Source organism: Cyprinodon variegatus, unplaced genomic scaffold, assembly GCF_000732505.1.
Source record: "Cyprinodon variegatus isolate N-32 unplaced genomic scaffold, C_variegatus-1.0 Scaffold113, whole genome shotgun sequence".
In the NCBI taxonomy this organism is placed as follows: Eukaryota; Metazoa; Chordata; class Actinopteri; order Cyprinodontiformes; family Cyprinodontidae; genus Cyprinodon; species Cyprinodon variegatus.
The window spans coordinates 582013-594077 of NW_015150566.1; positions in this window are offsets into that span (position 1 = coordinate 582013).

A 12065-nucleotide genomic window follows, 5' to 3' on the forward strand; every position below is an offset into this window, starting at 1 on the left:
ATATATCCCATAACTGATAATCCGTATGGATAAAATAACTTTGGCAATATCTGCATATGGTATATTTTTGTAGTTCTTTTTCAGAAGGCTGTAGTCCAGGATTTGAATTGCATCTATGTTGGTTTCTGTTTCATAATGACGCATGAGCTAAAGGCTGTCCGGAATCAGTACAGGAGTCCAGAGGCTCCTGTCCTACCCATCATAGAGGTCCTAATGTTGACCTCATGGAGGGTGTTGGAGCAGAAGCTAGGCGCTGTAATTAGATTACTTTGGAGAGAGCCCATGGCTTGATTCAAATGCAGCAAAGCAGTCAGGATTCTTTTGACGGAGCAGAAATGCATCAGCTGCCGCCATGACAAGTGCTGTCTGAATAGTGCTTGCAGTAAGAAAGGAGGTCTTTAAGCTTAAGAATCTTGCAGAGTAAGGGAGCAAGAAAGAATCCCACAATCCTTTGTGGCATATGACCTATTAGCAAAGACCATCTAACGGAAATGAACAAAAATATATTATTGTTTCACATGAACTGCATGTGATACATACTAACTTACTTCAGACGTTTTATGCATTTGTGTAACTTGTCCTATTTTCAGAAGTCTGGAGTCACTAAATGAATAGCAATATCCATGTGCGTTTGGGCCACGTCATAATCTTTGAAATGCAAAAGGCTGACTGGAGTTGTCACAGCAGACTGAACTTCCTTTCCTACCTATAATATAATTCTTACTGGTTACCCCAAAAAAGGTGAAGGAACAAGAGTTAGGGGCTCCAATTTGTTTTACTCTGATTAATTCATAAGCTTATATGCAGACTAATGATGAGGAGGACGTGACATCAACATAATGAAAGTGAGACAGCAGGCTGCAAACAAAAAAGAGAAGAACACGTTTGTTGTTAAGAAACTCCTATGAACAAACTTCCCCTCCTTAGAGCACTTAAGCATTTTAAAATACTAAAGTACTCATACTTTTAAATGCTGCCATGTCTCTAAAGCATGTGTATTAATTTCTGCGCTATCGTTCTGAATAATGATTGTGTACTGAGATCAGTGACGTAAAATTAGCAGTGTTCTGCTTTGTCCTTTATGTAAATTTTCTATTATATTTTTATCTGGTTTAGCATTTTTAGTTCAAAATTGAGCGTCAACTGACCACCAGGGAATAAAGTTTTGACGCTCAGTTAGTGCCCCCAGGTGGTCGGAGTATCATTAGTTGAAACAGTCAACAGTAAGTGGTGGCCTCTTTTTCCCTTGCAGACTTTTAGACTTCAGTATCCATCATTCTTGAATGATATTAGAATGAGCTATTTTGTGTTATTGTATTTTTTTGCATACTACAGTGGTGCAAAATAACATAACATAGCCTAATAACATAGCATGGAAATTTTATTTTTTATTTATAAAAGTATGTGATGGTTGCTCTGCAGAAGTATGATGTGGGTTTGCAAGAGGAAAGTTGAAGCTGGATGATCTGATAGCTATTAGTGTTTATGGTAAGATCTTGTTAGAACATCGGTGTAGCTTTTTTAAAGCCAAGTAAACTCTACAATAGAGCAGAGGAGACTGTCCAGAAACAAAAAGCAGGATAATTGGTGAGACAGGTAAACCATTGTCAAGATATATATATTACTACAGATCATGTAATACTGATGCAAGGTTGTTTTGGAGTCGTAGGGGAAAAGAAAGTCATTCTCTAAAAATATATTGGCCTTTGCTAATTTCTTAACAAAGAGCTATAGATAGCTTTCCGCTAATTTCATCCAGCAAATACATTTTAAGTCGAGGATGTGTCAACTCAGAAATGATATTTAGAAAGATAAAAACTATATTTGGGAAAAAATTCAGTGCAATTTCATTGGTTTAGAAAAACTTAGTGAAGGTAAAGGGTATATTATTCAACACTGTATCGCATTAAGTTGTCTTTTTATCATGATCTCAGCACTGATGCCTGATCTGATCACTAATTCTCACTACCTGCTCATCTGATCAACCTTCATTAGCCAATAAATAACCAGCCTTCAGACCAGTCATCAGTGCCATATTATTTCGAGTCTTTGGTGAGACGTCTTCTAGCGTTCTTGTGGTCTGACTACCTTATCCTGACCTTTTCTGCCTCTCGTTCTTTAATTTGTTTGACTGACCTGTCATCTGACTCCTGCCAGACCTCTGCCTGCTTGAGTACCAACAGGAACCGTTTCCCAACCACTGAGTCTGCCTGCCCTCGTCCAGCCTGTCAGCTGCACTGTGTACTGTAACTGAAACTGTGACCCGACTTCGTCCTGGATTCTTCTTCAGCACCTAACCGGATCTCTGACCTCCCGGCTCTGACAACCGACCATGTCAGCGATATTGGGTTTGGCTTTGCACTCTGGATCATCCTAAGCAGAACTGTCTGATCAGTTCTGATCTCCTGCCTGTCCTCTGACCATGATACATCAGTGTCTGGAAGGCGACTGCTGCACCACGTTGGCAGCCGCTCGGCTGGAACCATTCTCTAGCTCTGGATTCGGACTGAACTATAAGACCAGGTTAGTGACTTGCACATTCGTGATCATTCACTTCCAGAAAATCATGGTCACTAACCTGCTGTCTCCAATGCTTACTGCGATTCTGTTGTCAGTAAACGTTCTCAGAAATCTGTTTGTCTGCCTTGAATACTGGATCCTTCAGCTCTGAGCCTGAAACTTAGGTTATCTGCAACTTTTAACTCAGCTTTAAGTATTTTTTCATTTTTGTTTTTTTTTATCATTACAGCTGCTGTATCTTTGGAAGTATTAAAGATAATTGAAGTAATTTCAGGGCTGTCTAGATGATAGGAGACAACAAATCTTGACATAATAAATTTAGTTTAGAACTTTGAACATGACATTTAATCCTCTGGCACAATATCCTGCATCTCACAAGCTGTTTATTTTATGTCTCCCCACATTTCTTATCCTGTCTACAAAAAAAACAAAACATATATTTTACATTTTCCTACAGTAGATGAGGAATCTATCAGTGATGACCTAGAACTCTCTCTTAAAAAAATAGAATCATCCCTACACAGAAAGACCACATCCAGTCCCCGACCTTTGATTTATTTACAGCAAATAAACTATATGGTTTCATGATGGCCTGAAGCGTTTGCATCTGCCTCAAGAGTTAAATGTGGAAAAAGTAGAGTCAGTTTAATTCTGTATTTAAACACACAACAGAAAAATCTGAAAAATGCCTTTGGTGCTCAGATAACTGCTTGTTATTTTATGTGCTTGCTGACACAAATAGTTAGCAGAGCTTTGCAGGCCGGCTGAGGAAATAGTTATTGTTCCAATAAATGGTTTAGTGTTTTGGGATGATTGGCTACTGCGCACCAGCCACACACATACCTGCCCTCATGGTGCATCAGTCTGATCTCATTAAGTGGAAGAGCTGTAACTCTGAGCGGTTTGGGCCAAACTTGGAGCACTTTACCTGCTCAGATCCCTGGGAACGGTAACTGTCTGGTTCTGTCTGGACTTGCCCTTAACAAGTCTCCTCAGGACAACCACACCACCATTATAAACCAACATTACTCTTTTTCTCTATCTCTCTCTCTGCTTCTCCGTTTTTTCCTTTTCCGATCAGCTAGCCTACTGTCACTCTCACTTAGCGTCGACATTAGCACCGGTGGTTTCCTCATCCTGGTCCTCTCTCCTCCCCTCCACCATGTCCCCTTGGTGCGTTTGAATACTCTTCTCCGATATTCAGTCTCTACTTAATTTGACAGGCCCCTGTTTTGTCAGTCTGACAGGCCCATAGCAAGACACTAATAGGCCACAGAGACCACCAGCAAAGGCACCAGCCAGGACAGCCCCTCCGGTGCCAGTCCCCATCACCCTCTACGTCTCTTGAGGCAATTCAGGCAGGGTATTTAGGAGTGGTTGTGGGCGTTACGGTGGGGGTGGAGAGGCTGCAGCGCTGTCACACCAGACCACAACAGACTGGACCAGAGCTCTGTACTGACACTCATCACTGCTCCGCTGTAATTTCCAATACCACCACTCCCAGTCAGCACACACTCAAAGGGGAGCAAAAAGAGCAGCCAGTGGGGGCGTCTAGGGATCTAATGAATGGGCCTGCCACTCACAGCCATGGCAGCAGCACTCAGAGAGTTGACTGCTGGGAAAGCAAACTAAGTCTGGTTGGTGATGGAGCAGCTGAGAAGCTGTGAGTGCATCCCTTCAGGCCACCAGTCTGTCTAATCATGACCTGCTAAACTCTGATCAGAGCTAATTGGCGGTCAGTGAGTGCAGAATATACATTTGACAAGGTGAGGATTGTCTGTCCTGTGAACTAGGCGGTCACTATACAGTAAAGAATTTGCATTAATAAAAGGACAGATTTATTTTAATATCTCTTAAAAACTAGAAAGAGGAGCAAATTACTCAGAATCCAGAAGAATTGGAGTCCAATGGATGCATGACAGTAGGTTCTTAAACAGAAACATGAGATCTCACCTTGTGTATTTATGCATCCAGTAGTATCATTATTTATGATTTGTAAAATAAGTTTATTTTTTCTCCTTTTTGTTTGCTTTTAGTAGTGTGAGTTATTTTACTTGGGCCTGTCAGATTAATGGATGCCATAACCTGTATAGAATAAGAACTCAGGTTTGTATTGCCACCACATAGTGTGGGCATGCCACTCAAGGAGAAAAAAAATCCTATTATTGACAAAATGCAGCAAAAAGGGCCCTCCTAGAGTAACTATATCTCCATAACAATTTTCAGAAACTATGCAGTCTAACAAGGCCCACAGCAGTACAGATCCTCCACCATACCTAACAGTGTCCATAAGGTACATTTCTGCATATTTATCATTTGTTTTTAATGCCTGTAAACCTGGAGGGTTTGCTCTATGAAGCAGGTCAGTATCGGCTTTATTTCATTCCTATATCCATTTTTTATCTTTGACAATAAAGATGCATGTCTTTGCAGCAGATGTCTTTATGTTTTTCCCCCCTTTTATTAATATTACTCTAACTGTGATAGTGGGAATGATAAGTCTAGGTCCCTGTTTAACTTTGTCACATCTTCCATTGATCTTTAATTGCTGCTCTGTCTGTTATATTTGTGCAAATCCTAGTAAATTCTAACTTCTACCAGTCTTGCTTCCTGCCTTACATGAATGAGATGTTCTGTTTTTCTGAACATTTTAAAATATAACTAAGGGAAACCACAATGCTAAAGCAGTTTTCCACAAATTTTTTTAACCTTGCTGTATTACCTCTTGGGTGTTTCAGCGGTTAAAGCATTTCTTTAAAGTTTTGTTTTACAGATATTTTTTTTTTATCTCTTTAGATTGAGGGCAATACACTGTCTTTATTTGGTTGATGATTTAGCATCATTTCTCCATAAGAGCTGGCCCAGGCAGACAGGAAAACATCAGCGCTTGGATGAGAGCCAGAGAGTCGGGGGACTCCTGGGGTCTTTTGTTTAGTGAATTATTAAGGTTTACTAATACTTTATAAATCCCCTCTTTGTCCTGTCCATTACCAGCCTGTCACATCCTCTCGTTGCAGCTATACTGACTCACTTGCTTCATCTAAATGACAGAAGTTAAACTGTGTACCAAAGGAGGATGGAGGGGGGAACCGAGGTGGAGAGGGAGGGGTCAGCAGCACTCTGTGAGGGGGGCCTCAGGGCTCGGTGGCTTGCTCAGGCTGTGTATCAGACCTTGTGTGTGTGTGTGTGTTGCTGCCCTGGCATCCCTGCTGCTGCTCTGTGTGTCGCTATGCAGACTCCCTTAATAAGATAATAAAAATGATGAAAAGAAAAGTGTTTCTGTAACACTGGATCTGCACTTTATAGTCACCTCTCTGTGTACCCGCACCACCAGCTTTTGTAACTTCTATCCCTCCTTTAACCCCTCACCCCACCCCACTTTCTCTCCTCTCCCTCCAAAAACAGCCAACCTTGCCTCAGTGCGTGCCTGGCGGACTCTCTCCGCCGTCTCGACAGCCGAGCTGGTCGTTGCCTGGAGCGCCAAGGAGCTGTCGCCCCTCGTTAGTGTCGCTGTTGTGACCCACAGTCCTCCCTGCCTCCTTCCTTGATTAGAGAATGAGGTGGATGGAATGCGTTTATTTGTGTATGTGGCTATGTAAATGTGTGCGTTCGGTGCCATTCGACCCCCTCTCTCATTATTTGCCTACAGAGCCATTCTTAAAGATTAGTGATATGATCAATTGGCCTTACTGCTCTGGAATCTGGGAAGGACACTGATGGCTCAAATGACCAGTCAGGCTGTCATGTCACTAAGGGTGTGTCCATGTTTGTGCATGTGTTCTACTGATAAAATCAATAACGACAAAATGTATGAAGTGGTGATTACCATGTTAACCTTTTTAAAGGCCACTTTAAATCAGATGACATCTTTTTTTTTAAAAACAACTTAGAGGTTTTCTTTTAGCATTTTTTTACACGTAAAAGTAATCAAATAGCAACAAGTAAAAATGGCCAGCAAAAAGTCAAGAGGATTATCCAAGGAGACGTAATATTTAACTCATGTCAGAGTATCCGGGTTTGCTTCTAGCCCAAAACAAACGAAACCCGATAAACCCCCCCTGCACACACACACTCTCACGGATGCACGAGCAGAAAAGTTGTGCTTCTCTAAAAAGACAACAGGAAAGTATAACGGTTTGCTTTTTCTTCTCTTTGATACCTCTCAAACCATTGCCTTTGCAGGTACAGTAGATATCTTAAAAGTAGTTTTATTGCAGATGCTTGCTCTCAAGGGAGCTTTGCTTTGAACTTTCTGCTGAATGCTTTGTGTGGCCTTTTAAATTGAACCTTTAGAGCTTATGTTCTACTTTGCTATATTTGCTGTTATAAGTGGGTAAAAAGTAGTTTTAATATATTTTAAAGTCCACATCAAAACATCATCTGTGCAGTGAGTTCAGCAAGATTATGATCCTGCCTTCAAATATTATTTCGCTCTCAGACCAGCATGAAAACCCAATGCACCGCTGGTGTACTGTCACTGGAAATCCCTGGCAACAGCTGCCTCTGGCCCGGTAGCCTCTTGGGGGTTTCCGCCGCTATTCTTGGTGTTAGCGTTTTTCATGAACGTAATCCAAACTGCAGGAACCAGAATAATAAAAGTGAACGAATTTTACCGGCAGGTTTGACAATTTCAGTTAATTTAGGTGTTAATAAACTGTTTCAGAGGAGTGATCATAGCAATTTGCATTAGCACTGCTTTCCACCTCTCTGCCAGCTCCCAGATCAGCTTCTCTGATTGGTTATTGTGGAATCTTTGTTGGAATCTTGCAGTGTTTTCTACATATGAAAACAGTCACAGAAATCTATATCATAAACTTTATTCAGCGGGTTACTTCCACTTCCTAAAACAAATCTTTTTTCTGGTCTCTGTGGTGCTGTTTCAGCATCACTGCTGTAATCCTTTAATACAAGGGGAATTCTAAAATAAGTACATAAATAAACCAGATAAGAACAGGTTCAGTAGAACTGAAGAGATGAAAGCCCTTTACACTTACTATGAAAGGTTAAGGTTTTAATCAGTAAAACAAGTATTCTTATCAGGAGACTGGCACAAAACTCATGAAAAATATTTGTTTTGCCAAATTGTAAGATAAGTGTCTATAAATCCATTACCTTTGGAAATTTCACTCCATTCTGATCTTTATCACCTTAGTTCCATCTAATTTTATATAAACACAAGTGAGATGCTCTATGACCTATATAACTTTACTCTAAGATTTTTAAGTTTTAATATTGAGTAACCAAGAGTGAACAACAAGAATTAGCCTTTTAAAAAACATCAGAATTTAATGATGTTCAGAGTTAAAAGTCTGGCTGAGGACTGACCTCTGTGAAGAACTTTGGTTCGCCAACTGGCTGCCTGTCGGCTGCTGGATTGCAGGTCAGTGAGTACCCAGACCCTGAGGGAGCCTTAAATACTGCTAGTGAATGCCCGGCCTTGGGCACATCTGTCCATCTCTGGACAATTTCTCCTGCCCAAAGGGTGGACTGATTGGCTCTACATGTGCCCCTCCCATCTGTTTCCTCCTAACAGCCGGACACAGAGGCCTAAACTGGAATTATGATTCTTTAGGATAATAGGAAAGTGTTTTTAACTGAAAATGCATTTAACTGAAGTTGTCTCTAATTTCAGATCCTTATACACTTTGGAATTAATCAGCTATACTTACATTATTGTTTGTTATAGCTAAAATCACTTCAACACCAACTGACTTTACAGGTCATATTGTTATAATTGATGAAAACAGCCTAAAAAACTTTCATAATTTCACAGCAAAGTTGTTTGCTTTAGGTGTTTTTTATCTATTCCAAAAAAGGTCATGTGCCAAACTGGAGGTGGAAGCAGACATGCCGGGTAAGTTCTGGTGTAACTGATCAGCTGTTTCCGCTGTCGGCTTCTTCCAGGGTAAGAATAAGAATTGCATTCTCTCTCTACGGCTCCAGGCAGGATTTGACATTGCTGATTCGACCTGATCTTACAGAGCAATTACCATTTTTCTGAAAATATTTCTCTATTTTTATCAGATGCGTTGTCCATGCTAGTTTGCGCTCTCTGTATCTTGTATATTACAACCATGCAAAGAATGAACTTTTGACAAAATTTAGCTCTGCATGGCTTAGTTAAAGGCACGCCATGTATCTTTTGGCCACTAGGGGGCGCTCGACCTGTATTTTGGTTCTACCAAACATCTGAAATTATAACAAAGATACAGTATATGACTGTATCCTGGGAGCAAAGCGTTATCTTACCAGTCTAATAATAAAGTTGAGAAAAGAGAATTGGTTTTCTATCCGGCTTCTTTCAGCCTGCGCCATCGAACAAACTTCTTTCCATGATCGCCTCTTGTTTTTCCTAAGCAAAAAGTAGTATACTTGAAGTAAATTCTATTAAGAATACTTAAGTATAAGTATAATTTTAGAAAGTATACCGAACAATGTACTTTTAGTGTACTTGAAGTATTACTAAAGAAATACGTCTTCGAACTAAATTGGGACATTTTTAAGTTTACTAAAGTATACTTAAAGTACACTTTAGTAAACAATAGTATAGTCAAGTACACTTGACTATACTATTGTTAAGTATGTGAAATATAGCTTAGAATAAGTTAACTCTAAGTGCACTGCCTGATTTTAAGTATGAAATTACTGCACTTTTAGTATACTTGAATAAACTACTTTTTGCTAAGGGTGGTACGATCATCCCTATCAGGTTTTTTCTTTATAGCCTCCTTAGAAGGTTTAAACTGTTTTCCTTACCTCAGCCATGACCTGTAGTCGAGCAGGCAGAAAAATTGAGCAAAGCCTTATCTCCACGACTATAAGAGCCTGTGGCCGTTAAGTGTTACAGTACATTCTGCCAGGTCACATTAACTGGCCAACGACTGTGCATCTTTTCCCAACTTACATAGTTGGTATTTCAAGAGGGGAACTCTGCTTGTAGCATTGATAGTGTCAAGCACTGTATATTGGCCTTGGGTAACATTTAAAATAACTCAAATGCTTCAACTCTTCAGGTCACAAAGTCAAAGGTTTGCATTTAATTCCCTCCAAACCAATGGATGCAAACATTGAAAACAATGCAAACATTTTAAATTAAAGCAGGCACCCATGCTGGCTGAGAACAGAAACTGTAGATTGATCGCTGTTTTTGCATATAGTCACCATAGTTTCCAACAACTTAGTGGACCTGCAAGATTTGTCACCAGTCATTTTTAAAAAGAAAAGTTGCCACAGCGATCTGCAAAAATGTAAGATATAGTGAAAAAGTTGCTGATGTTTCTCATTTTGTGAAGAATCTATGATAGGCAACAGGTACAGACGCACTGCAAATGGTTAAACCCACATTAGATGATTGGAACTCAACAGCAGAGTGGGATCAGAACCTCAGTGTCAACCATCAACCTCCTTTATATAGCTGCTTTTATAAATATTTCAATTTCCTCCAACTCTGCAGTTTGCACCACTCATGTGTCTACAGTGAATTTGGACATTTCACATTTTAAACTGTCTCTCTTTAAAAAGCAATTTCCAGAAATTCAAGTGGTTGGAGTTGCTGACTTTGATGCTGCCTCCCACAATGAATGATGCAACTGATGCCTGTAACAATTACTTTACTCCCCGCAAAATGGACTGAGAACCACCAGCCTGAATCAACCTGAGCTGGAAAACAAAAGCTAAAAGTAACGCATCCTAACGTAGTACAAAACAGCAACAGAATGGCCACAATGAAAAATGTCATATCTAGATGCCTAAAGAGAAATTAAAAACCTGTAAATCTCATATGTCAATACTATGCAAAAAAACTCCAAATGTCTTTAGATCTCTTTATTAAATGCGTAAATAACTGAAAATAAGGTTATTCAACATTAACATTTCCCCAAAAACATACCTTGCTGACAGTCTATGAGCAACAAACTGTTTATCCCATCTCCAAACCGTGGTTTGTGAGACAAGAGAGTCTGCATGAAGTCGAGTAAGTACGAGGAAATAAAAGCCAGTGAGAGGGAAACAAGACTTCCCTCTGGCCATGGCTTCCTGACTTGTTTATTTGCTAACTGGGTGGGTGAGGGGTTTGGGTAGAGGGTGAACATATGGTTTGCTAAAACACGGACTTGTAGTTGGGAGGCCAAGGCACCCTAAGGGATGAGCTGACGGGCTTTGGTCCCTGTCTCCCTCAATTCCTCCCGCTTCGACAGCCACAGCCGAACAGCCATCCTCTCCGAGTCAGCGGTGCAGAGGACACTCTTGCTCTCCTTCTCTTGTCTCAGTGGCTGCTCAAACCCATACACCCATCCCCAGTTAGGGAAGGGGGGCTGGAACACCATCCTCTTGTCTTTGGTCCCTAGGGTTTGGTATTTTCTGAATCATATTGCTGAGGCAATAAAAGCACTAATAATGATATACAGGTACTAAGATCCAAAGACATATGGATACTTGCTGCCTGAAGTTTCGTCCAATTGCTAAATTGTAAACTCTCTTTGAGCCAAAAGTCAGGATAGTCTACTAAATAAGATCAGGAGCTTTTGCTTCTGGAGTTGAGGGCTGTCAGAGACCTACCAGCTACAGCAGCTATCTCATACAGATCACTGCACTGATACAGACACACATACTCATACATACACCCTGGAGGTCTGTGTGTTTACGGGTGCACTCAATCGGCGCGATCGGGGCGCTAATATACACACACATGGTCATGCACACCCTGCATTGATAAACAAGCATATGCACACGTTCACATCCCTTCCCCGTGGGTCAGTGGCTTAACGTGCACACATTCCCAAGCACGCAAACACTTTGAGGGTTTATGCATGCACACATAGGCAGGCCCCCTGAAGGTCACCAGCGTGATAGACAGCAGCACTGATGCGCTCTGACAGAATCGGCTGCTTGCTTTCATTTCCACTTGCTTTTCCCCCATCAGGTGACACCCACAGGTGCCCCGGCGAGAGAGACCTGGCTTCCTACCGATGCATTCAGGAAGAGGTGGTGGGGGGGCTGGCTGGTGCAAACAGAACGATGGAGATTATGAAGGTGAAGGCATAGGAAGGCCACACCAGCTGCTTTGTATCAATGGTGACATCCATGTGAACCTTCATCATTGTCACTGCTGAAACAGAAATATATTTGGCACCAGCTGGATCCGTTTCCGCATGGATGCCTCAGATGGACGGGGAGTAACAAGTCACTCTCACCTACTGATGCTGAAGTTGCATCTGTCCGACGCTGAGGCCCAGAGAAGGGCACACGTATCTGCAGAGAAAAACCCAAAGACTCAGGCCTGAACCTTGACTTTTAAGCTATCGACGCACTGATACACACCGGCGACTGTGATTTTAATTTGGAAAACGTCCAGGACTCGTCCTCCCCTCATCAGAATAATTGTGAGCGTATTATGAAATGTGAAGCTGAAAATGTCTCATGTGTGCTCCAAGCATTCTGCTGTGACATACAGTCGAGTCAGTTCAGCCCTAAAGTGGACATTTGTCTGTCATTTTTCAACCTTTTGGATCCACAATATGGTTATCAGAGATTAAAGAACATTCCTT